The sequence below is a fragment of the Zonotrichia leucophrys genome, chromosome 5 (assembly GCF_028769735.1).
Source record: "Zonotrichia leucophrys gambelii isolate GWCS_2022_RI chromosome 5, RI_Zleu_2.0, whole genome shotgun sequence".
Classification (NCBI taxonomy): domain Eukaryota; kingdom Metazoa; phylum Chordata; class Aves; order Passeriformes; family Passerellidae; genus Zonotrichia; species Zonotrichia leucophrys.
Window position 1 is genome coordinate 24,841,175 of NC_088175.1, and position 26,669 is coordinate 24,867,843.

The 26,669-nt window shown below is 35.0% G+C and overlaps 1 long non-coding RNA gene across 2 annotated transcripts in view; it reads left to right on the forward strand.

Annotated features, from left to right (window-relative positions):
- The window catches only part of LOC135448221 (uncharacterized), a 260,215-nt gene that overhangs the window by 225,238 nt on the left and 8,308 nt on the right, over positions 1-26,669 (forward strand). For both annotated transcript variants that reach the window (XR_010440413.1, XR_010440414.1), the window contains exons 4-5: positions 11,118-11,336; positions 15,435-15,553. This is a non-coding gene — a long non-coding RNA (uncharacterized LOC135448221). The remainder of the gene's footprint in view (positions 1-11,117; positions 11,337-15,434; positions 15,554-26,669) is intronic.

Genomic DNA, 26,669 nt, shown 5'->3' on the forward strand with positions numbered 1-26,669 from the left:
TGTTTTATGTATTATCCTACTTCATAAAGTGATGGTTATATGTTATGTTATGTTATGTTATGTTATATTTTTGTTTCAGTGTATTCAGAGGCTTTCCAAGACACTCACTGCAGCTTCCTGATTCTGAAAGAATGTTCTGTTTCTCTGGTCTGCCTCCTTTCCAGCACTGAATAATGATAAACAGATCTTGCAAAAATCTTTTCACTGATGTTTAAACTGAGGAACAAAATTCAGAGAGAGATAAGGTATCACTTTTCACCAAACATGTTACTCTAGCTGCATATCCTACATCTTGACTTGCTGCAATGTTTATAACAACACATTTTATGTATAATGCCATGAAGTGATGACAATCTGCTCCACTGTCATGGTGTGATGTTGAATTAATAGGAAACAAGGTGAGGGCAGAGCAGGCAATCATTGTATGTGTTAACTTCATGATTAACCATTGGGTTCTTAATAAAGTCTTACTCTACATAACAGACTGCCAAATATTTTTGTCACTTCTACAATATTTTGTCAAAATATATGACCTTGAAAGTCACCTTTGAAGTTATCTTAATATTTCATGCAACTGAGTCTAATGCAGCTTTTATGAACTTCAGTGAGAACACACCTGATGTGTAAAATAATCCCTAATAGTGAGTGAAATTCCTAAAAATAGATAATATGCAGTGAAGTGTGTTGCAAGAGAGTGCGCTGCATTTCTCTCAATTTAACTAAACTTAGTTCATGTTATTCATTAATTATTCTAGAATCTTTCTCCTTAAATAGAAAATAGAATAATTGGTAAATAGCATTTCCATCAAAGTTTGTGAAATCTGTTTGGCAGACTACAGAGATCAAAAGCTCTTGCTCAGTTTTAAGATCACCAGCTGCCTCCTGCAGATTCATTAGGTGCTTGTCTTGCTGCCCTAGTTCAAGAACATCACACATGCCCTTATTGCAGAGAAGACTTGTAAAGACACAAAAAACTAGGCTGTCCTCCTTATCTCTCAGTGCAGCTGCACAGCCCATTTGCATCCATGGTGTGTGAGACCAGCAGCCACTCCTGCCTACTGACCAGACTTTATCTAAAGTCTCAGGCTGATTTTCAGTACTTGTCGATATGACTTTTGTCTCCATGGTAAGTGAACTAAAGTCAAAACACAATATCACACTGTAAGAGATAAGGGATCATAGCAAATAAAAAATTCCTTCCCTGTGAAGCTTATACACCAGGTATGAACAAGAGACAGAAAATACAATATAAACATATCATAATACTAGTTGTTAAACAGTTAATCATCTCAAGAAAAATTAATAAATTTTTGTTAGACACCATGTAAAATAAAGATGAAAGAACAGATTGATTGTAGACAGAAGAACAGCTTCACAGATATTGCTTTAAAGCATGTGGATTAGCCAGAAGGAAAGAAATAAGGAGTTGACTTTAAATTTAACTAAATAAAAAATGAAGCTCTGAAAAGGAGGCTAGCTAGAAGCAGTTATTAATATATTGACAGTAATCCAAGGTGATAAAGTGGGATTAGGCTACGAAGAATCTGAAGAACCTCAATGGGCCATGCTCAATGGGATAAAGTTTTGTTCAAGGCCCTTTTATCAAGAAAATTTTGTCTGCTCATTCCTCCTGAATTTGGTTAGAAGACTGATGAGGGAGTAACGAGCGAAAGCTCTCACCCTCAAAAAGGTGTAAGCAATACACCCAACCAAACTGTTCAATGTAACATTTCAATGCGTGTTTGACAGACTGCCCTAGATCAGAGTTGTATCAGTTATTGATGGTAAAACAGTTTAGTAATACTACAAGCCTTCAGTTTTGCACATTTGGCAGGTGTCTGTGCCTTAGTATCTGCATCTGCATGATATAGCTGAGTGTAGTCTGTGTTAATCAGCATTAGCAATACAATATCTAGAAAGTAAATCGTTTAAGATATATTTTTTCTCAAGCCTTTCAGGTTCAGTTTCGTGAATAGGAACAAATTATTTCAATAATACAGAAGATAAATTTTGTCACAGCCCCTTTGATATGTACCAAAGTTACTTATTGTACCCCCAGAATTGAATCAAACCAAACTTAGGCCATTTTGAAAGTAAAGCTGCCAGTCATACGCAAAAGCTAGATTTTTAAAGATTGCAAAACATCTGGTAAAAGTCAGATTTCCTCAAGAAGGTTTTTACATCTATTTCATAGAGCCTATGTGCATATACAGGCATAAGTGAGAATCATGTTCATATTCTCTAGAAATTTACACTGAGAAAATTTTATAATCAAGTTTTTATCTTTAGTAGAGGTTATATAGCATATATTGTGATTAACAGTCCACGGTTATGAAAGGAAGTTAAGATATTTTAAACACTATGCAAAAGCTTTATTTCTTCAATTTCAGCAGAGGTAAACCTTAATACGAGAAACCTTCTTGTGGACATAATTTATTCAAAAGATGCCCCTAGATTTTCTACACAATGGTTATAACTGCCTATATGAACTGATGGAATCAAGACCTTGAAAATGTGACCTGTCAAGTCCACCTCTCAGCCACTGTCTGTCTGAAGTTGGTATCATAGATTCACTAGCATTTATCTATTGCAAATATTTATAGCATGGCTATGTTTATTAATACTTGACCCTGCAAAGCCACCACGTTTGTCTCACCTGTTGCTTCTCTTGGCTGACAGACTGCTGGTTTCAGGTGTGAGCAAGCAGGTAACCAGCAAGAGAGGAGCAGCTGGGAAGCTCTATAGAAACTATGAGAGTGTGGGAGTTTGGAGGTTATTTGTACTGCAGTATGTTCTCTCTATTTTACTAACAGTTTGATGTCAAGTCTCATTGTTTCTGTATAGGGAGGCCAATTTTCAGCTATCTGGCCAAGATAAATTATGCAAAATTCTGCAAAGAATGTGATTTTTACTGCTGGAAAAATTGCTGGAGGTCTTGAGACATATAAGCTGAGATATCCTGGAACAAGACACGCCTATGGTTATAAAAGAAAAAGAGACTTGACAAAAGATATTTGAAACTTTATATGTGGGATGATAGCTTGTTCAAATATTTTTTTACAAGTGGAATTGAGGCAGGAAGTATTGTAATATCTTTTCTGAGGAAGTGGATGGCCAAAAGCTCAATTTAGAGTCTCAATGTTTCCAAAGGTCGATCAGGATGTGTAAGCTCAGGCTTTGGCTGAAGCTTCCATGAAAAAAAAAAAACAATCTTATCTACCTCCTTTGTGACTTTCTTACCCTCAATTTTTTCCTTATTCCAGGATCTCATAGTGATACTTGGTCCTGGCTCCTAAAATAATAACCTAAATAATACATATTCCTTTAGTGCAATGAAATGGGCACTTAATAGGCTGTGTTGGCCAAAACCCACATTGTTATTAAATATTAAATATTAAAAATAGCTGGTTCTATTCTGATGTTCAATTAATCTGTAAATAGTTATGAAATTAACTGGTTGGTCTGTTTTGCAAATAAGACATGTATTTTCATTATTTTCATCAAAATGCAATTAAATTCTCCACTTGAAAAAATTATTTACTTAAGTATTGTCTATGACTTAATTCCAAGGCTGAAAACAAATGACCATATTTTAAAAAATCACAATCTCTGTATTTCTATTACTTCCAGAACCTTTCTCTATCTTCTAGTTCTTTTCTTTTTAAGCTGTAGAATATATTTATGTGTAACAGAAAGCCATGATAGTAAAAAACTGCTGTCTGAGAAAACAAAGAACAATTAATGAAGAAAAAAAATCTACAATGGAATGCCTGTTATTTTCCCTTAAGTGATACATTAGGTACAGGAAATCACATTACAATTTGATGCATGTGTCACTTTAAGAGTGATTCTTGGGTTGTGGAGGTAGCTTTGTGTCGTATGATGTAAGTACTTTTATTGAGTAGGTAAATGTGTAATAGCTAAAAGCCTCATAAATCAGCTAAATGTTCTCCCAATTTATAGAGAATATTTGGTCTGGGAACATTACCATCTAGTGAGCTTCTGAGAAAAAGAGAAGACATGGAGAGTGATGGAGATGGATATATCGGATTATTTTTTGGATATATGATATCTGAGGCCGCCTCTTCGTTTCTTGCGTCTTTTGTACTCATTAACACCTGTGCAAGTGTAATGTACTACCATTAATTTAAAATTGAAGTTTTCTGCTTACTTACTTTAGCACTTTTATAGCTGCCTACCATAGTGCAGAGTCACACAGAATGAAACACAGGATAGGTTTTCAGTCCTAAGATCTTTCTCTATTAAACAACAGTAGCAGTGAACAAACCATTTTGAGAAATTAATCTAGCCATTGCTTTCAGCATTTCAGTCCACCCCTATTAAAGCAATTAAATAAAATTTTTCTAATTTCAAGTACAAATGACTAATATTCAGTCTGTCTCTGCATATCAGTTCTTAGTGGAACAATGGGGGACTTTCAAACCTGTATTTATAAATATATATATAAATATATATATACTAGATATAAAAGAAACAGTATCACATGGATTCACTTTGACTCTCCTTTACAGGATTCTTTATGTAGTACTTACCAAGTACATTAAAAGTATTTCATATTTAGCAGCATCTGTCAGTAGTATTATAATCTGTACACTATGATGAGTGCATGTATTGACTGAAGCTGAACTTTTGAACCTGTTGCAACATCAGACAGCAAAGAATTGTTATTTATTTGCCATATTGCAGTTATAAAATTAAATAACTATTTTCTGTGGTTACTCAAGAGCAGGTGTTGAACAAGCCTCTGATTGCTAAATGGATACTTCAACATATTTTTGAAACTGTGATTTGTGAGGGCACTGATGCTTTGAGGCATTACTTGTTGGATTGTTCACCTATTCATATTTTATACAGCTGAATACCTTCCACTTTAAGTCTCATCAGAGGCCTTTAAAAAGCTTGTTTCACACAAAGTCATTTTTCATCAGGCAAGTACGGAAGCAGTGACAGTTTAAAGTTTCTTTTTCTTTTCCATTCTGAGCTACACAAGTGGTACATAAGGCATCAGTCCTTGGAAACATGACCTACTGTAGGATTTATCGTCTGTGTGAAATAGTTAAAATTTCCCCTATTAAATGCAATTGTCTTTGGATGTGTAATCCTTTCTGGACTATTCTCCCTGCAATTTAGGACTGACACATTGAATTTTTGGGGAGTTAAGAGCAAAAGATTGTCTGACACGCAGCTTCCTGATAAAGAAAACAGTGCATCGAGTATCTTAGAATGTCCAAAGTTACTATTACCACAAAACCAGTTAAAAAAAAAAAAGGTGGGTCATTTGATATATCTGTCCAGGAAGAATACAAGGCAAGGAAATGATGCTAATCCAAATTAGTGATAAGAATGGAGGCATCTTTTCCTGATCCAACTCTTTTTTTTGGGTTGAGGGACTGCTGTTCACTTGAGCTGTTTGGTGCACGCCTGACTCTGCTGTGGGATAGGCTGGCTCGAGCATTAGCAGGCACACAGGGTTACACAATGTTTCTGGCTTTCTTTGCAAACTCTGTCTCTAGGCTCTAGCCCAGTGTTAAGAATTACATCCAGGCTGGTAATGTGGCACCCCAAGATGTATTTCTATATGCCATCCCACTCGAATTCTACCTGACCACTTTACTGGCTCTGAATGACACTTAAGTTCAGTCTGTACTGGTATATGATCTGCTTAGCAAGGTCTATAAAACACTAACAAGGTTAGCAATTTCTGTTGAAGAATGGTCCTGTTCAATTATCCTAATAATTCCTCTTTGACCTTAACCTCTCTAGAAAATAGAGCTCATACAATGTGCCTTAATTCTAGCTTTCCCTCCTCCAGAGCATAACCCAACTCTTTAAATTATATTTTTCCCTAAGCTTTTTCATGCTAAAATACACCTTCCTAAAAACTCTTTTCCAGCCCTATTTAGCCAAATCAAACTGCCATTTTTTTCCTCAAGAAATTTCCTTCACTTGCTGAAACACACACACACACACACACACACACACACACACACATACACAGTGAAATCTGCAAAAATTTTCTAAAACAAAGTAAAGGCTTAGATGTTCAAGGTTTATAGAATTAGGAAATAAAAGGCCAAACACGTCTGCCTCTATAAATATGGTGTCAATTTCTAGAACTGTGATCAATATAAAATTTCCCTCAAAATAAAATAAATATCAGTGGCAGGATACTCAAATGAAAAAAAAATTTTGTAGGTTGTGTTGATGTTTTTCTTTGTTCTACATAGTCCTGATGAAAAATCTCAGACACTTGTTGTAAAAAAAAATGTAAAATGCTGAAATCAGACTAATAACTGCAACTGTCATGGTGATGACATAAAGAGTGCTAGTGTGATCCTTCTAATCTAGAAATGAGCTTAATCATAGTATAGATGTTTTGTCATCAGCCTGCTGTCAAGATAAATAATCTTCCTCTACTGTATCTACATGACAAATGTCAGTCAAAGCAAGATGGAATCCTTTGAAGGGAAATTGCAATCTATAAAATATATATTTTTGAGACAGGATTGATTTGAACATCAAATGAAACTATTTGGCTTTGTACTGAAACACAGTAAATTTTTTCTAAGGCTTCAGCAGATACTCTTGGGCAGATTCTCTTGGGCAGTCTTATATAACTGCGGAACTCGAAGTTCTAGAAGTTACTATATATGATTGGCCAATATAAGAGAAAAGATCATGCTTAGAGAAAAATTGTAGTTCTTTGTTCTTGCATTTATGTCTTAGTTATGCTCAGGGGTCCTCATCCAACTTCCAGTGAAATCAATGAGAGCTGGAAAAGGCCATCATAGCATAAACCTTGTGCCTGCAGGTTTTTTCATCTTGATGTAAAAAGAATAGGCATATGGCTTTGAACATGTGAGAGGGAAAAAACTGCTGCTTCAGGAAAGGACTATGGGGATATTTTTCTAAGATATAAAAGGAGGTAGGCACCTAACTGACTTGTGCCTTTGAAAATACTTGACTTACCATCTAATAAAGCAATATTACCAAACAGAAGTATAGATTCTTCTTGGTGAGCTGATCTTGAATAAAAGCTCTATTATTTTTTTCACTAATAATTCTTTGCTTATTTTTAGGATTTTTTTTTTTTTATTTGTAGTACTTATTAAGTGTTCAGTCCTGTTAAAAATCCAATTTTTTTTAAAGCCCTTCTTATCTTAGCAACTAAAGATAGGAACCACACTAAATAAATGAAAAAAGGAAGAGAATGCTTCAGTTCACTGTGGCAACTTCAAGGGCAACAGAATACCTAGCACAGCACACAAAAATGCTGTGGTAGCTTCCTCAATTTGCCTCAGACATAACACACGGGCAGTTTTTCTACTTGTATACATGATTCCTTAGATAATAAATGGAAGCACATAAACATTAAAATAGTTTTGTATTTTTCATATCACTATTACTATGGTCCTGCTAAAATCACCTATCTAGAAACGGTTTAATTACTTTCAAAGACACTAAAAAACTCTGCATCTATTTCAATACTAAACATATTTCAGAAGACTTCCACTTTGCAAGTAAATCCATTAATGCAAATTAGTATAACTGGTTTGTGCAAAGGTTTACAGTTTTCCAAAAAAAATTGATTTCTCTAATCTTCACATAAAGATGTTGATAATGAATTCTGACATACTGTCTGCTTTTGTAGATAAAGCCATCAAGCAATTCTGTTTAGATTCAACAAAAATAACATTACAAGGCTTCTAGATTATACATGGATTAAAAAATCTAACTTCAGTTTTGAGGAAAGCATCTATGTTGGAAAAAATAACTAGCTTTTCAATTGGCATATGGAAGAATTAACATCTAAAGATATAAATGAAACATTAAGAACAAACTGATTTTTTTGATAATTCCAAGTTATTTGGACTCAAGAAAGGCTGATCAACTCCATACAGAAAAGATTGTTTGGAACTTACAAATCTGAATTCTAATGTCTGCATTAAATTTTTCTTCCTAAGGTCAAGCTTACTGTCAACTATTTGCTGAGGAACCTTCAAACCATTCACATGATTTCTTCCAGGTATATACATGAAAAACTGATGCACAAACGCCTGTGCCTCTTGGCTGAATAAAGTGCCTCTCTATATTTTGGTGACATTTCTACATTCACCCTTCAGGAAGCAAACGATCACAAAATATGGAAGGCAAACTCTGGCTCTGATTCCTTGTAGATCACTTTTACACAGATGGATTTCTATTGCATCAACAGAAATACTTAAAGACTTTCAACAGTTTTTTTTTTTTATTGTGTGCTGTGGGTCTGGGTTTTTTGTTTTGTTTTGTTTAGTTTTTGGGGTATTTTGTTGTTAATTAGAGGTCGATTGGTGGTAAAACAATGCAGCTAGGACACCTAATTGGCTGCATATATGTACATGGTTACTTAATATGAAAGTATTTCTTTATGTAAATGAACCCTGAGATTTTAGGATGAATGCTGAAAATCAAGCAGTGTTTTCTGCTCAGCCTTTTTCACCAGTACTTAGGTGGACCTGCAATCACTGAGGAAGGGACCTTGATTACAACTGTCTGGAATGTCATCTGAAAACTCCTACTGGATGTGGTCCATCACGTGTTTAGCACGCTAACAGTTCTGGCAGGAATGAGTTCCATGAACAATGCTTTTGTTTGTTTTTACCACAGCATTTATGCTATTCAAACTCCAGGGAAAAGATGGATTAGCATCCAAATTGCATTTGATTCATAACTGCAATACTGTCCTCCTTATTCTGAAAATTATCTAGTGACAGCAACTCCATCTAGTCTGAAAATATCACATATTACTCATCAAAAGATGGAAAATTACATATAATGATGTGTTCTTAGCTCATCACAGAGAATTCTTTCCCCATTTCATAGCAGATCATAAGAGCAAAAAAATTTCTAGACTTCCATGACTTAGGTTTTTTCTCATATGCTCTCAAGAAGCCACATAACAGAAATAAAACACTTGCATCTACTAACAATTTGTTCCTTAAGGCTTTTAAAATTACTTTTTAAATAAATAAAAGTGAGAATGCAAATTCTCTCTGGAGAATGTAAAGACCTTGCATGATCTGAACCAGCTTCTAAATTTTCACTTGCAATGTTCACAAGAGTAACACCTATAGTCACATAGACAAACAACTGTCTTACTATTTGTTATATCCATTTATAGATTTTCAGTCTGTAAATCTAGCAGCTACAGCTAGTGTTTAAGATATCTATAAAGTTGTGACTGTTAGACTTCAAGTAATTTTTAATCTGTTTCTATCTCCTTTACTGTTTTAAACTATAGATTTTCTCAGTTCCTCCATCTTTTAAACTACCTAGATGTAGCAAAATAGTAGAATTACTAGTTATTTTTTCTTATTACCTCACACTGTCTGTCATATGTTATTATACTCTCCTTCAGCTCTGACATCTACTTTGTAGCCCACATTAATGAAAATGACAATCGACCCAAGTCCTCTATTCTTGCTTCAGCAGTCCTACAGGGGAAAATAGTTCTTCAGAATAGAAGGCAAAAAAATAAAACAACAGGAAAACCTTCAGATTCACTATGAAATAAGTGGATTTAAAATCACTCATAGACAAACAAAATACTTTTTCCTACTATTTTTTTTTTTAATTTATACCACAGACTGGTCAGATAATGCGGATCTCTGACAACAGCAGCCCTGAGGAATAATTTTAACATGCAATCTTCCATAAATAAAATCAAGCAGTGAAAGCCAACCTACATCTGCCGACACAGGAACCAAAGGCAATTCCCCAACAGAGGACCCAGCATTCCAGTGTTCAGACTCAAAATACCTGAAATGCCACCCAGTTCACTATACATGCAAGCTTCCCTTCCTAGCATGTTCTTTGGCATTTTTAAACAGGTCTTTTGTCTTTCTTCACCCTGAGTCTTTTAGGTCATTGCAAATTCTCTCAAAAAATTAGAGGAACATCAAAAGGGGTTGACTTATACAATGAATGAGTCCCTCTGAAGACCTGTACTAACATGGCTTAGTGAGTTCTGGCTATAGTTTATGTCATTTCAATTACTTTGGGGGGAAAAAAGCCAATTTACTGCATAGTACCTGGGTTTCAAGGCATTAATGCTGACTTTCTTAAAGGTTGCTTTTTGTATTGCCTGACATTGTTTTCAATAAATAATTCTCTGTTTACTGTGTTCAGCAAGTAAAAAGACCTTAATATTGATGAAATAGCAGCATGCTTAGTAATGACTTGTTAGTGTTATAAAACCATTATGGAATATTTCATGGCAGGACTACCTGTTTTTCTTTTGCTGTGTTTGACATTTCCAACTTTAAGCTCAGACTTAAAACACAGATAAAGCTGCAACATTGAATGTGCACCAGTAGTTTGTTCCAAGCACCTCCTCTGTAGCCTTTATTATCAACAGCATTACACAGATTGCTACTGTGATAACACCTCAAGCTCTTGTTCCAAATGGTCATATGAAAAGATTTTGCTCACTTTATTTGTGGTTGAGGACAAATAATAGAAAGAAGAATATTGCACAGTCACCCTTATTCATATGAGTTGTATAGAGAGACTAGTGGCTACTTTATGTTTCTGCTTCCTCTGTATTAAATGCTAAGAGCAGCCAACATGACATGTCAGAGAAAAAGATCTGAATATCTCCCTTTTTACAGTCTTGTTTAAAACACTGACCACAGCTCATGCTTCTCCTGTGTTTTCTTCATGTGCCTCAGTATGAATTGCTTCTGTGGAGAGGACAATGCCAGTTTTTAATTGTGAAGACTGCCAAGCCATTTGTTCTGTTCTTGTGATTTGGGCAGCATGGCTCCCACCATGTGTGTGATTCAGTATTTGCTGCTGTGCCATTCAATGGCAAGTTCCTTCTGGCAGCCAACCAGCCCACACCAGTGGCATTGCCTCAGCTCTGGATAACTTCCTGTGATACTGAGATATCTACAAAGGAAAATTCAAAAGTCAAAAAACTTCACTTAAAGAGGATTTCTGTTACTGGCAAGAGGACAAAAATATATTCAGATTTCAAAAACTGTAATGAATGCTATATCATGCAGACAGCTGGGATTTAAATGTTACAAAAACCTTTTTCTGTCTTTCTTCTGCAGTGGCAGAGATCCATGCAGAGGGTGTCTCTGAGGTCAGGAATGGGAATCTTGGGAAAAGGATGCACACCCATCCCAGATCTTCTCCTGAAGATGTGTCCCATCATTTTGCTGGTAATTCCTACCATCTCACTAGTGGGCCTTTGAAGCTCCCAACTGGGTTCCAGGCCCCTGGGTCTCAGACTTTTGAACTTTCTGCATGACCAGTCTGAATGACATCTGGTAAGTATAATAGTCTGCATTAATCAGATACAAGGTCAATTTCCTGCTTCCTAATAGCTAGTGTTTAGAATGGATATCAAGTTCTGGAGAGTAGAGGTTTTAATTCATACCAATCTGTTTGATTTTATACCTGTTGTTTGTTTGAATTTCAGCCAAAATTTTGGCCGTAATGTTTCTTGGCTTCAGTGATGTCTTTTGGAATAAGTTCTGGAGTGCAATTTTGTATTAAAGAAGAAAGGTGTTTTGGAGCAACAGTTTTTTGACTACTTCTTCCCACTTCAGAAGAACCTTGCTTTTTTTTTTTTTTTTTCATGAAAGACAGACCCTCAGTCTGTGTCCTTCATGCTCTTTAGTAAAATATGCAACTTGATTACAGAAAAACTTTTTATTTCAAAAATTAACCCCCTCCACATCCTTCTATTCTCTTTCATACAAGTGTTTTGCAAATTCCAGATTCTCTCTATTGATCAAATCATCTTTAAATTCTCTAACTTTATAGAAATCATATGACCTATGTATGGATGATATTCTAGATATGAGAAAAAGGTGATGTATATAAATATGTTACATAGTTTCATTATTCTCTACCACTCCTTTCATCCAACATTTCATTTGCTCTTCAAATGCAAATGCACATTGAACTTATGCCTTCATTGAACAGTTTTCAATAATTCTGAGGTTCATTTCCTGAGCTGATATAATTAATTTAGAAGCATGTGAGTGGTATGAGCACTTAAGGTGTTTCCCTTCCTGTGTCAGCTCTTCTTCTCTGTGGTATCACTGCTGATTTTCATCTATCACTCTGTTGTCTGTTCATTTTACATACATATATATTCAAAAACCTTTTTTTTTCTGATTAAAATTCTCATTTGCTTCTCTTTTCTCTGGTCTCACCCCCATTAGCATAACATATGCATATCTTCCTATGTTTTTCTTTTTTGTAGCTTATAGTAACACATGTTGTCAGATACATCTTAAAACACTAAACACGTTGTATGTACTGATTTCCTCTTTCCCTCTCCTTTATTTATACATTCAAAGAAATTGAACAGATTGATTCTCCATTGTCTTAAATGATACTGATTTAACCACTCTTATTAAATGACCTTCCAGGTGTTTTATTACTTTGTTTTAAAATTTCATTTCAACGTTTTTACCAGATACAGTTTTTACTCCTCTGAAATTCCCTGGATCACCCATGCAGTAATTAAAAAATCTATGATACGCTTTACGCTATATCCTAACCCTTGATAAAAGGAGTAAATTTGTTATTCAGAATCACTTGACAATTACCTGAGTAAACCTGAGGAGGAAATGATCACATGAGTAGTGTCTGATTTCGGTGGAAATTTCATATGAGTGAAGGATGAGACCATCACTGTTCCTCCATGTGGATATTCCCACGACTGAACTACTCCAACTAATGCTTAGCACTACATACCAACTTATCATTCTGTACCATATCTGTTGGTATCAAAGTATTACTTGACAAAAGGAGGTAAAAAACTAGTGCTTGTCTGGTAAGGTACCAATCAAGATGTGTAAGGGGCAAATTCTTGCCTTTAGGTACCAGCTGCTTTTTAATCTTATGCAGTCACTATTGTAAAATTTAAATTAAGAAGTAGAAGACAATGTTCAAAGCTGAATGGAAATAGATGAAGGAAAAGTCTCTTAGCTGACACTAGTCTTTGATGTGTGCTCATCTGAGAGAAAACTTTGTCCAGAACTGTATTTACATTTGTTCTGTAAGTATTACTGCAAGAGGGCTTATGAGTGTAGGGAACATATGGAGAGGCTGGCAGGCATGGATTCCCTGGTGTGGTGGTTAGAGACTTTACTCTGAAAAGGCAAGCTTTGAAAATTCATTTGAACACTATAAAATACACAACTAGTATGCCAAGTAAATCTGTATTTTAAAGAGTACTACTATTGTGAAAAGGAATTAAATATTTAAAGAAAAATGCAACTTTGTAATTTAAATAATTATTCTATAAGTCTATATCATAGTCTAACATTGCAAGCTAAATTAATTCTCAGCCCTTTCACATAATGACTATGTCAAATCTAACAAGTTTCTTTGAATTATTTTTTTTAGTATCTGGGCTCCCCCACCTTTACTTATTTATTATTTATTGTAGTATTCGCTCTTTAAAACTCTGAAAAATTTTCTGATTCCATAATGACAGCAATTCCCTTCCTCAAGGGTTCTTTCCATTGCAAGATGTCCCTCAGTTAGACTAAGCTTCATCCACAATCCATCAAAATCGATGGGACAAATTTTAACAAATTTCAGTGGATGTTACAGCATATGTTGGAAATGTGCAGCTAACTTCTAGCTCCTCTATCCTGACCATGTTTAAACCATTGGTGCAATTTAAAATATCATTTACACTGAAATACTTGATGAATCACAGACTGCATGTGTCTAGATTTCTTTATCAATGTAAAATATAAAATGACAGCTAAATATTTTTTATTGAACTTGGCTACTACCATTGCAACTATTTCAACTCCTGGATATAAAAGTCATGACTATTCTCTCTGTTAAACTTGGATTTATATGTTACACATATGTATGTGTGTGAGTGTATACACTAGTATACATTATTATCAAAAGGAGGTCTAAGGAGAACCTCCATCATTAGAATCATAGAATCATAAAGGCTGGAAAAGAGTCCAAGGTAATCACGTCAAACATTCAAACAAATACCGGCATACACAATAAACTATATCACTAAGTGCCACATCTACTCTTTTTTGAATGCTTCCAGGAATTATGAGTTCACCACTTACTGGGAACCTTGCTCCAATACTTAACCACTCTTTCAGCGAATAAATTTTCCCAATATTCAATCTGAATCTCCCTTAGTGCAACTTGAGGCTATTGCCCCATGTCCTGTCTCTAGTTGCCTGCATAGTGATGAAGGATTAGCAGAATGTTGGGGATTTTAGAGCCTTTTTTGCCTCATTGTCTATTAGTAGTACCAGTCATTCTTTTGGTACCCAATCCTCTGAGATGGAGAAGGGGTGGGGAACACAATAAAACTCCATAATCCAAGGAATTAGAGTGTCCAGGGAAAGGCAACATTGCTAGTGAAGTGTCTTATGAGGACTGGCTGAAAGAGCTGGGGAAAAGGAGGCTCAGGGGAGACCTTATCACTCTCTACAACTACCTGAAAGAAGGTTGTAGCCATGTGGGGGTTGGTCTCTTCTCTAAATTGAAGTTGGACATTTTTTAGATGATCTCAGAAAAAGTTATTTTATTCAGAAAAAAATAGATTATATGTAAACTGCAAGCAAAATAATTATTTTTAAAAGATTGATCTCTAGTTATATAAAATTTGCATTCCAAAATAAAGGATGAACACATTCATGAATATTAGACTTCTAGAAGAAAACTGAAGCAAATGAAGTCATTAGTCATTTGAACATCTATTTCTGCGTGGGAGATCAGTTTATGCAAGCATGAGGAACATGTACATCACCTGGAGAAGCACAGTATCTAATGCTACAGCTCCTACCTGTGTGTCATAAACAAAACACTGCAGTGGTGACTCACAATGGAAATGAAAGATTCCACAGAAAGAACTATTACAAATGATTATTATAAATTATCAGAATGGTACTACCCATAGGATTTCACTTTTTGTATGTGTTATATTTCTTCTGTAGCACTCTAGAAAACAATCACCATCTATCACCCCCTTGTTATCAGGAAGTTACTGTTCTTGGTTTTATTTTAAAACACTTTTTAAAAATGTCTGAAGTTAATTTTGGTCAGGTGACCTGTTTCCTTTTACCTCATTTTCTATTCTGTTCTGTTCTATTCTATGTTATTCTATTCTATTCTGTGCTATTCTATTCTATTCTGTTTTCACAACATCCTTTAAACGACTTTAGTATTTGACTGCCTTCCAAAAATGCACTAACTAATGTTACTAACATCTGTCATGTGTAGTTCATTTTCCCTCTCATCTTCTCTGCAGGGACAGGATGAGAGAGAAAATGAACCACACATTGTGTGTGCAATGTAGTGTTATATGCATATGCATTATGATAGAGTCTTTAATTACATGCTCTCATCTTGTTTTCCCACAGGACCCCTGCCTCATTCAGTACACAGGACAAACACATGTGAGAGATTTCAGAGTGCATAGGCAGCCACCAGTTTAGCAGATCCTGACATGTTCTTTTCATCTGATCTGGTACTTTTAAATGTATGTTTCCTCTTCTCATGTCCTTTTTTTTTCATCTTCACATATTATTGGTATTTTCTATAGAAAGAATAGCAAGACGGTACTCATAAGAAAATTGAAGAGAAGTAAGGTATTTATTAGACCTGAAAACAATACACAGTTAATTCCTCAAGCCTCAGTACACCTTTACATATAATCCCAAAGTGGCATTCAGGAAGAAAAAACAGGGGATGTTTTTCCCACCTGCTCCACCCTGCCTGAAAATTGAGGTATGTAATTATGAATCTGTGAAGTTGGAGGAAGAAAGAATGCTGCTAGTATGGAGGCTTTGAAAGAGATACTTGCATGCTTCCACTTGGCTTGGACTTTTCATGTATCTGTGTCATCCAAAATCATACCTTTTGCAAGTAACCAGTTAGAGCTAATTTGGAGTCCTCTCTGTAACCGTCTGGTACATGATAAGCCCAACTCTTCACATTAAATTACATTATAAACTTGCACAAATAATCTCTCAAAATGCTTATTATCTTGGAATCAAAATACTAAGAGTTATTATTTGTTATCTTGGGGTTTTTTCCCCTAATGAAGACTTTTTTGCTTATTCCTAATCAATGAGTTGATATTTTTGTGGGTTGGTTTTTTCTTTTCTTTTCTTTTAGTTTTGCTTACAATACGTGAGTGTGTAATGACAAGAACACTGCAGATAAAACATAAATATCATGCATTCTTTTCCTTTTTCTACATACATCTTAGTTCCAACTCCTTTTAAATACAATATGCTTCCATATTTTACAGCAGGTAACTATTTTGTCATTTCAGAATGCTTCCAGAACCACTTTTGACTGACTGTCATAAAGATTTGTCTAAATGAAAGCAGACATAGTTTTCTTTTAATTAAATAAGATTTTTTAAAATTAGATAAGATTTTTTTTTTTAATCTGTTGATAGAAACTTTGTAGTTTCATGGATATTACTGCTGATTTATAGAGGTAAAAGTTTCCCCTCTGCTGCTGTGTGCAGTCGTTTCCTACAAAAATGGGCATGGATGCTGGCTTGTGTGCATGTTTTGCAAGTAGTTGCCTACAGTAGTAGATTAACTCCATCTGTTAGTCCACAGGCAGGGCCATTTGAATTTTGCCTGTGAAATCTGAACCCAGGCTAAAGAGGGAGTCTGAACTCAAACCTTTTTTTAACTTCAGATTGTCTGAGCCAATATAAATGTATTGCACTATGGAAAGGAGCCCTTTTAAATCCACTTCAGACCAAACTTGGAAATGTTTGAACAGCTTAAAGCTTTTAACCTTGAATCTCATTGCAGCTTAATGGGGTGTTTTTGTTTGTTTGGGGATATTTTTATTCTTGGTGGGTGAGGAAGGTATCCAGATTTTCTTTTTCAGCCATGGATCTTTGATCTCTGCTTCTTTGCAGTGATTCCACTGCTTGTTCCAGCCGCAGTACACCTATCTTGTGAAGCAAAGCGCAAAATTGCACTGCTTGTACATGTGGCTCTCTATAACAAAATTGAAGAACTTACATTTGCACTGGAAGGTTTTCAGTTCGTAAAAGGTCAAGTGTAAATTTTTAAAGCCTCAATACATCTAAATCCAGGCCTTTGGGAGAAATATGTTTTCTACCTGGATTGTATATCTGTCCTCATACCAAGAAGTCTGAGTGTCTGTTCCAGAATGTTTGAATGCAGTGCAAACAAGTATCAAAGCAAATATTACATGTCTGTTAATGAACATTTTCAGAGCAGTTATGTGATGTTTGACAGGATTTTTCTTTTGCTGAGTAAATCCCCTCCAAATGTTCATAAGTGTTAGCTTAGAAGTATATAGTGACATACATACCATAAACACAGCTGTTCCCAGGAAAATGTATTTCACAGGTCCAACACTGAGGATTTCTGTTTGATATTTCAAAAAAAGTTTCAAAAAGCATTCATGATGCTATGAAGACCTCATTCCTGCTTTACAGAGAGTAGAACTGCATGCCTGTTTGATGGCAAATTATCCGAGATGAGTGAAGAGGAATTTTGGCTAACTGTGAAGAGAACAGAGGAGCCCTTTCTGCCTTTTGATGTGGTATATGTGGTGTCTAGAAGGGGGGCAGGCAGAGAGCAGGGGGAAGCTTTGCTATCCAGCCCTCTTTTTCATTCCCCAAAGCAATTTGGGATTTTCTGTTTCTGTCACCACTCTTATCAGTACAAATGTACACATATCAGCACTCTAACAAAAACTACAGACATGCATGCTCCCTGCCAATCCCACAAATCTCCCTGTCCAGTCTAATAATTACAAGGTATTCCAAAGAAATACCTGGATTACAAAGGAGCTCGTATATCATCCTGCATTATCTCTTGCTGCAGGGTGTGAGTTTAAAAGACAGCATTAGCATAGTTTTTGATACTTTATTACTTGCATTTATTTTAACCTATTTCAAATGTGATCTGTGTCAGCAGTATGCTTATACTGCAGCTTTTACTGGGAGAGGAATACACTGCTATAGACAGGCATATGTGGTAGCACAATAGATTTTATGCTGAGTCTCCTTGCTTGCCTATTTCCTTTAAAAAATTCTTCTTTCTCAGTTTTGGTGACTTAAAGTTCATCTTTGCATAGAAAGTTAGAATTAATTTTGCTAAAACCACATTTCTTTCATACATATCCCACAGGTACGGGGAAAAACATACTGCACCCATTATTTTCAAGAAAATAGAATCTATTCCTCCTGCATTCCTGTTTGGAAGTCTGGAAATTTCATTTATTTTAAGAAAGCAAAGACTTGTAGGTAACAAGTTAGATTTTAAAGTTAATTGTCTTCTGGATTATTCAACGGGTTCACACTATTTAAATGTAATTTTTTTCTCAGCAGCAGGGTCATATCATAGCAGAGCCTTTTCTTTTTAGCCCCTTTAGTATAAACTGTAAAATGCCTGCAGGACCTCTCAGTTTCATCATTCTAGTCAGTTTTTTGAGTTTAACATCAGAAAAGAATAGAATATAAGAAAGTAAATTAAATAGCACAGAAAGGCTCAGCCAAGACTGAAGTTACTTGAACTCCTGATGCTTTCAGCGTGTTACACTGACAGGCACAAACCAACATCACATACTTCTTATTATTTAAATCATTACTAAAATTGACAAGGCCTGATGTTGCTTCATCTGCCCAGATATGTGTGCCTATAATAATAAATTCTAAACTCACCTCTTATGTAGCACTTTTCATCCACAGAGCTCCAAGCTTTTAAATGGGAATAATCAGATAACTGATTTGCTCTAGTGACCCAGCAAATCAGCGACATAAGGTAGAATTGGACTTTAATTCAGACCCATGATGACCACAGGAATGTATCTCACTGATCTGGTGATAATACTGTAATGAGAATTCAGTAATATTTATAAGCCTTTTATACCTTTTATGTTGCTAGATTTGCTGCCTTTGTAAAGATTTACATGACCGTGTGCCTTTTTTTTGCTATCTTTTTTTTTTTAGTCAGAGAGAGAAACAGACATATTTAGAGAACCCATATTTAGCCAAAGAAAATGTTTAGTTTGGCAAGATTTTTGTAAAGTATTTCACTGCTTCATTCAATAATGTCTCAGGTATTGTCTATGCTACATCTTACCTCTTAATATGAAATTTTTTTCTGAGTACATATCTTAGACACTGACTTGCAAACACTTTATTTGTATCACTTTAGTACAGACTTTTGAATAAATATTATTGTGTATTTTCTAAATTAACTTAATCTAATGATGCCTTGAAAATAATCTTTGTAATTTCAGTATTCTTCGATTAAGTTATTTTCAGTATGTTGCACACAGAGTATTTGTTGGTGTTGGGTTTTTTCTAAATCTTAAATATTTCACCAAAATTAATATTGGCTCACAACAATTGAAAGAATGAGTAAGGTACAGATCTGGGCTATATTGTTATCTTCATATAGAGAGTTGCACATTCAGTTACATTTCTGAATCCTAGAAGTTAGTTCTAGATTTTTTTCTAGAGCAGCTGAAAGCAGAATAAGCCTGTTTAGTAGTCTTAAATATTTTCTGTTAATATGCTCAGTAAGTCATAGGTTGTAAACATTTTTATCTTACTAGTTTGATTCCTGAAATATATTTTAATGAAACCACACTCTTTTACAGATCAGCAAATATCCTCTACAGTTAAATTTTATTGCTTCAACAAAGAATGCATCATGATTAAAGAAGGGTATGAAATTTCAGTCTTCAAAGTTCACAGTTTGACTTGTATTAAACCCACTCAACAAAGTATGTGGTTGTACTGCAATTCAAACTGCTGTATTTTCTACTTAGATCATCATGGCATTCAGTTCAAACTACTACAGATGAAATTGGAACATCAGTGCATGCAGTTTGGATCCTTTGTTAAACAGATTCAAATGTTTAATATTTGTGCCACAGTACAGCTTAAATGTGTTTATTCACTCTTAAACAGTGCTAAGAGGGAATTTTACTACTGTCTTCAGCTTCCTAATGGGAGGTTATAGAGACGACCTACCAGACTCCTCTCTGAAGTGCAGAGTACAAGTGGCAGACACAGAAAGCTTTGAATAAATATTAGTGAAAAATTTGAAGTGATAGTGGTTACAAGAAGAAGAAGGGGAGAGGTAGCTCAGATTGTTCTCTTAAAGTTTTTTAGTGGTTTTTGGTTTGTTTGTTTTGTTTTGTTTTGTTTTGTTTTTTTGCTTGGTTTAGTTTGGTTTGGGATTATGTTTTTATTTAATGGCATAAAAATTTATGATTGTATCAATAAACATCATTGACATAAATATGCATATTTATGGCAACCAGCGAACAAATTAGCCTGAATGTGAATATTCTTCCCACACACATTCTGCTTCTGAAGACTAGGTCCCCAGCTTATGATTTCATCTTTGAATATGTTTATTCAGATGCAATAAAGATCACTTTCTGTTATTTTACCATCATCATTACCTAAAGCAGCAGTCCTTTAGGCTGTGCCAGTTTCTATTCAGAATAGATAATGTCTCTCTCTTTGAAGGATTTACTAATATTTTCCCATAATTTAAAGTAGAAAATTATCTATGCATTGGTAGTTGTCAAGATAGATAGATAGATAGATAGATAGATAGATAGATAGACCCTCTCTGAAATCAGTGTCCAAATTTGAAAGATGTTACTGAGGTATACAAGAATTTACAGGAACCAATTAAGTATTTGAGGTATGTTTCTGAGTCCAGAACAGTAAAGAGAAGTTTTATTATTGATTTTTGTTGGAAGAAAAATCAAAGCTTGAAGGGACCAGTTTGAACTAGTTAAATGGCAAAAGAGAAGCCTCTCTTTTCTCCCTCAAACAATTCCCTAATAAAACATTAAGTATTTCCAGATCAGGTGTTATAATAAGAAAGCAGATGAGTAGAAAAACACTTGGAATTTCAGAGCATTTTAAAATTATCCTTCTTTTATCTTGTTTTAATTCAGTTTCGAACATATCTTTCTAAATTACTCCTATTTTTGCAGAATACTGTAAGTATTTCCATTGCCATCCCAATGAGGAAAGATGATATACTTGTAATACTCCACACTTATTGATACAGAAAGGATGAAATACTTTGAAATTCTCTAGCATTCGCTTTTCAGTTGCTTTCTCTGACATATTAAGTGATTAATCTAATTACATTCACTGCACCAACATTTTATGGTTGATAATGTACCAAAAGAAACACTGCATCTTAAAAATAAGATATAAAAAAATTAGAGTGCAAAATCAGAGCTATTGGTGTCTTTATCACGTATGTTAAATCTGTCCCTTCTCCCAGCTGGTCCATCCTGGATCATAGGTTTCTTCAATTTAAATTTTTTATTGCTACTTTCTTTTTCATTTACCTGCAGAGCACAGCAAGGCTGTTAGGGTTTTGTTGGTTGGTATTTTTGTTCAATTGGATTTCTTCATAGAAGTTTGGTTGTACTGATGAAAACATGCATCATACAACTCAAGGAAGGGGATTGGTTATAGAATATTCGCCTCTCCAACAGCTGAGACTCAATGGCACTTGGACTGAGTAACAAATATTATAAATAGAAATTATTAAGATAGGGTCAGCTGACAAAAAATGCATTCAAATTAATAATGCCATTTGCTGGAGAAGGAGAAAAGTTTTCTACATACATGTTTGCGGGACAAGGGCTTCTAGAAGCATGTAAGTAATAGAATATAGTTTGTGCATTAAAATTAAGAAAGGGCACATTTTTCTTTCCTTAATCAGCTCTCTTATGACCGTATCTTATCTGACATTTTTTGCCTGCATACTGATGAAAAGATGTGCACACTGTGCAGGAATTTGCTTCCTTATCTTAGAGTCTTCTGTCATCAAAGGCTTGCAATCCACTGGAGAGTATACATTGTACCATTATTTGTCAGCAACTTATCAAAAAAAATATGAACAATGTTTTTTTAGATGTTAATTCTAATTCATTGCCATTACCATCTGTCTTCTCTGCATGACAAGGATTTCCATGACAAGACAAGGAGCCACTGTTTCCAGGGGGCTCCATGAAGTAAAACCTCTATATAAAATTAAATAAATATTTATTTGAAGATATACAGTGTGCTAAGCAGGGATGCCTTATAGTGCCTTGGTTTTTAGAGACAACATGGTGATGGAACTTGTCATTTTTCTCAGCATCTAAAGAAGTTTTCAGTAGCATACTAAAAGCAAGGCCTCTTATAAATCCCTTGATTTAACAAATTACACAAGGGATTTACTACTGCCAACCTGTATAATGAAACAAAGCATGCTGTGGTCAGGGTTTGACAAATGAAAACAAATTAAGCAAATAAGAATTCATAGTTAATTTGAATTTTATATTCTGAGCTAAACTAATTTTACAAGGAAACAAGTTTTCCAACTTTCCTAAAAGAGTCTGGGTGATAATAAGATATTGGGGTATTATGTGTTAACTTTTAAATGATCCACCTCTAAAGAGTACAAAACCAGAATACAATCTTAAACTTGAGATGCTATCTGTCCTTGGAGTATGCGTATCATTAATTTTAACGGAAATTGCACGTATGCATTAAGAGAAATATAGACCCCACCTCCTTCAGATTCTCATTTTGTAACACAGTAAATGCTGAGCCATATGGTATCTTTTAATGGAATACACATTTCATCATCTCTGTTCATTTATATAGATTTCCTAAGATGTAGCTTAAAAGTGAACACATCAGAATATATTTGTTAAAGAGGAAATTTGCTACTAGTTTAGGCATAAATTTAAGGAATGCTTTTAATGACTAAAATATTTGTAAACTGTGCTACACTTATTTTATATAGTGAAACTGTGTTTGTTGCTAGACTCCTAATATTAGAAAGACCTCATTTGCATTTTAGTAGAAACACTAAAAGTACTTTTTTATGTTTCAAGTTTATTCTAAACTGCTGTTTTGGACTGCCATCCTTCGTTACAGGCATGGACTGAAAAAGTCTTAGAAATTATATTAGATATCATCCTTGAGAAATTGCTTTTAAGCAGATAGGCTGTGTCATCAGGATGAAGTACCACATGTTGTTAATTATACATGGTTCAAGTTCTAAAATTTAATCAGATGCAGATTCAAACTCATGTCTTGGTTTGTTATCACAAGAGGGTACTTCTTAGGTGGATGTGTACCTTTCTTGTGCTTCCAAAGATATGCTGTACATGGTTGTCTTCATCGTGGGAGCTTTTGTGACTCCTCAATGGCAGTCGTCTCTGTTTCATAGCAGAGTGAAAAAATATAGGGAAAGTTTGAGACATCCTTCAGAAACAGTCTCTGCTGATGCTCACAGAGATCACAGCATTAGGTGTTTGCTACAGAAAGAAACAATAATAAGACTATTATTATCATAGTGCCTTTAGCACTGGGGATCACTGAAGCCATTGTAAATGACCTTAGAAAACATAGCTAGTGGAAACTTCCACAGAATTCAAGGTCAGAATCCATGTTGCATTCCTAGCAAATTAAAATATCTCAACAATGTTCCAAAAATTTTTTGAAACTTCACCTAACATGTCTATGAATTATATCATCAGACTTTAGATGTGAAACACCTTACCAAATGTCCTGTGTGTAAATTACGTATTTTAAACAAGCTAGTACTTTTCATTCAAGTACTCTGGTTTCTCTCTGATTCAATAAATCTTATTATGATAATGGATTCTGTCTAATGTCCCAAAGACAGCCCCAGAGAAAACAAATCTGCACAACCTCTAAGGGGATAGGCTGAAGTGTAAAGCCTGAGCACTGGATTGCACACACCTCTCAGGCTTTGTCAATGATCAGGGACAAAGATATCTGCTCCCTAGGAATTGTGTTTCTCTCAGGATATAAGTATTAGACAATTTGCATTCATTTTTCAAAAACCAGGAGCCTTTTTCACTGCCAAATCTGAGTCATCAACATTTTAAAAAAATATTATTTTCATTGTGGTTCATTACATTGAAATACTGGACAAAACTCAAATTCAGCATTATCTTATTATCAAACACAGCTCATATTTAAAAACTGTAGCTGTACTTTATTTAAAGAAAGGAAATATCTATAAGATAAAAAAAATCACGGTTATTTGAAAATAGCAGATTAATGATATATGCTACTAAAGACCACCTCATCTCTAGCACAAAAAATAATGGTTTTTGGCAAAATACTGAACTAAAATCATCATCAAAACGTCATTCAGAAAACAAGGTTTTCTGTGAAATAGGTGGAGTCATTTGGCAGAGAGCCAACTACAAAACTCTGATATCAATACCAAAACAGAGAGCAAACTCAGTCAACAATTTACAGGAATTCTTTTTAGTGTCTCACATATGAATAATCTATGTATATAATTCTGCATCTTACAAACACATTGGTCTTTTTCTCAGTATTGAAACCAATCTAAGATTTTAAGAACACCAGCACAGTGAGGACTATATGCAATAAGAGGAACTACCCTGATGGTTTCTGTAATGGATCACCTGAAGAATGTTTGAGAGATGACATTTAATTGACATAGTTATAAAAAGGCATGGCCACAAACTTTTTCTTAAAAAAGTCTCCCAAACCAAGCACTTTAAGGATTCCTTGTTTCCTACTCTAACAGTTTCTGCTCCTCATTTCATTGCAACATTAGTACCATCATAGAATCATTTAGGTTAAAAATGACCCTTTAAATCATCAAGTGTAACCATAAATCCTACATTGCAAATTCACCTCCAAACCATGTCCCTAACCATCACATCTCCATGTCTTTTAAATGCCTCCAGGGTTGGTGACTCAACTGTCTTCCTGGCAGCCTTTTCTAATGCTTGATACTCCTTTCAGTGAAGAAATCTTTGCTAAGATCCAGCCTTTACCTCCCCTGGTGCAACTTGAGTATACTTCTCCTTTTCATTCACTTGCTACTTGGAAGACACCCATCTGACTACAAGCTCAAAAATATTAGCAGAAAACACCACACAGAGTTAGGTCATAAGTGTCTGATTCAGTTTTCCATTTACATGACTGAAATGGAATCAAATTCCTAGCTAAGAAAAATGCTTCCAAATTAAATACTAATGAATTTTTCAGTCAAAATGTACTGAAAAACACAGATGAAAATTTGACCCGCAGCTTTCCTGACTAATAAGAAGAGTTCAGAAACCTGCAGTATATCTCCTCCACAGCAAAAAATAAGTGCCTAAGAGCATGATATTTGGAAAACATTAGGGTGGTTAAAAAGCCTCAGACAGTCATGTGAATTAGAGAAAGCTCAAAGGGAGTGGTACAAGTAAAGAGAAAATCCAATCAAACTCCAAGTAAGAGTTTCAGCTGTGGATAAAAAGAAAATGGACTTTTAGGTGTGGACTATTGAAAAAAAACCCCCACATAATGGGTAATCTGTGATTAGGAAGGACAGGAGAAAAACAGGAGGTACAAAACAAATGCATGGAAGATGACGCTGGAGACATGTTTAGAAATAGTTTATTTATGAAATGATCTCATTCAGTACGGTAGGCAGTGAAAGTGACAGTGTTCACTGCTGCGTATTCCTTGGCAACTCTCTGATTAACGGCAGTTTGACAATGGGATTTCTGTAGTATGACATTTTCAGTAGAACTACAGATTTATGTTCTAAAAAACTGCTATTCAAAGCAAGCTATCACATATGAAAAAGAGAAAGCAATTTTATTATGGGAGGGTTTTTTTATTGTCTTGCTGGATGCTCAATCATAAAAAGTTAGCACAGTCCAAGTGTAAATCCACCCCCCTTTTTTTTAGTTAATATTTAAGTTGCCTATCTCACAATTTCATTTGTTTTAAAACACTGTTGTGATCAATCAGATAGAGGTATGAACATACACCATTTAACATTACACAAACCACTTCATATTTGAAATCACTATTTTTAGGACAAAAATGAAGGTATCCAGGAATAGACTATAATGAAACAAAATGCTCAGTGAAAACTCAGAGTGTTTTACTTCTTGATTTACAGGTTTTGGTACAGGCCTGCAAATGCTAGACATCTGTACTGTATTATTTTCTGAAGAAGTAACTAAAATTGTTGATGAAGTTGAACTTCACATTCACTTTAAATTTCCCAAAGCAGTGAAACTCTGCCAATTTCTGAATTTTAGCCAGATGTGATATGTGGCTTGCCCCCAGGATCTGATGGATTTCCCATTGGCTGGTTTAATACAGCCAAGAACCTATTTCTGCTATGTGTTTGGAGAATCCAACATGTTCCAATCCAGAATTTTAACTGTACTGAACAATTTATTGCTTGTGATATCTTTATCCTGCTCCTTACTCAGAAGAATGACTGGGACAAGAAGAATGCCATCTCTCCTTACTTAAGGCAAAAAAGGGAAGGTGAAAAAGTGGGAGTAGGTTAGGTCAGAGCACACTTGGTACACTATCTCATTCATGGATAAAATGTTCTCCAGTTTATTACTGTGTCACATTTCAACAGCAAAACACCTCAGCCTATCTATTTAAAAGCACCTTGCAGTGCTGAAAGACAGACAAACCCAAACACTTAGTGCTTTCTGAGGGCTTAAGAGCATGAAGGAACTGGGTGTCACACTGGAGGAAGAAAAGATGTGTTGTCTCCTTTTAAAATATTGGATGTGGTAAAGCT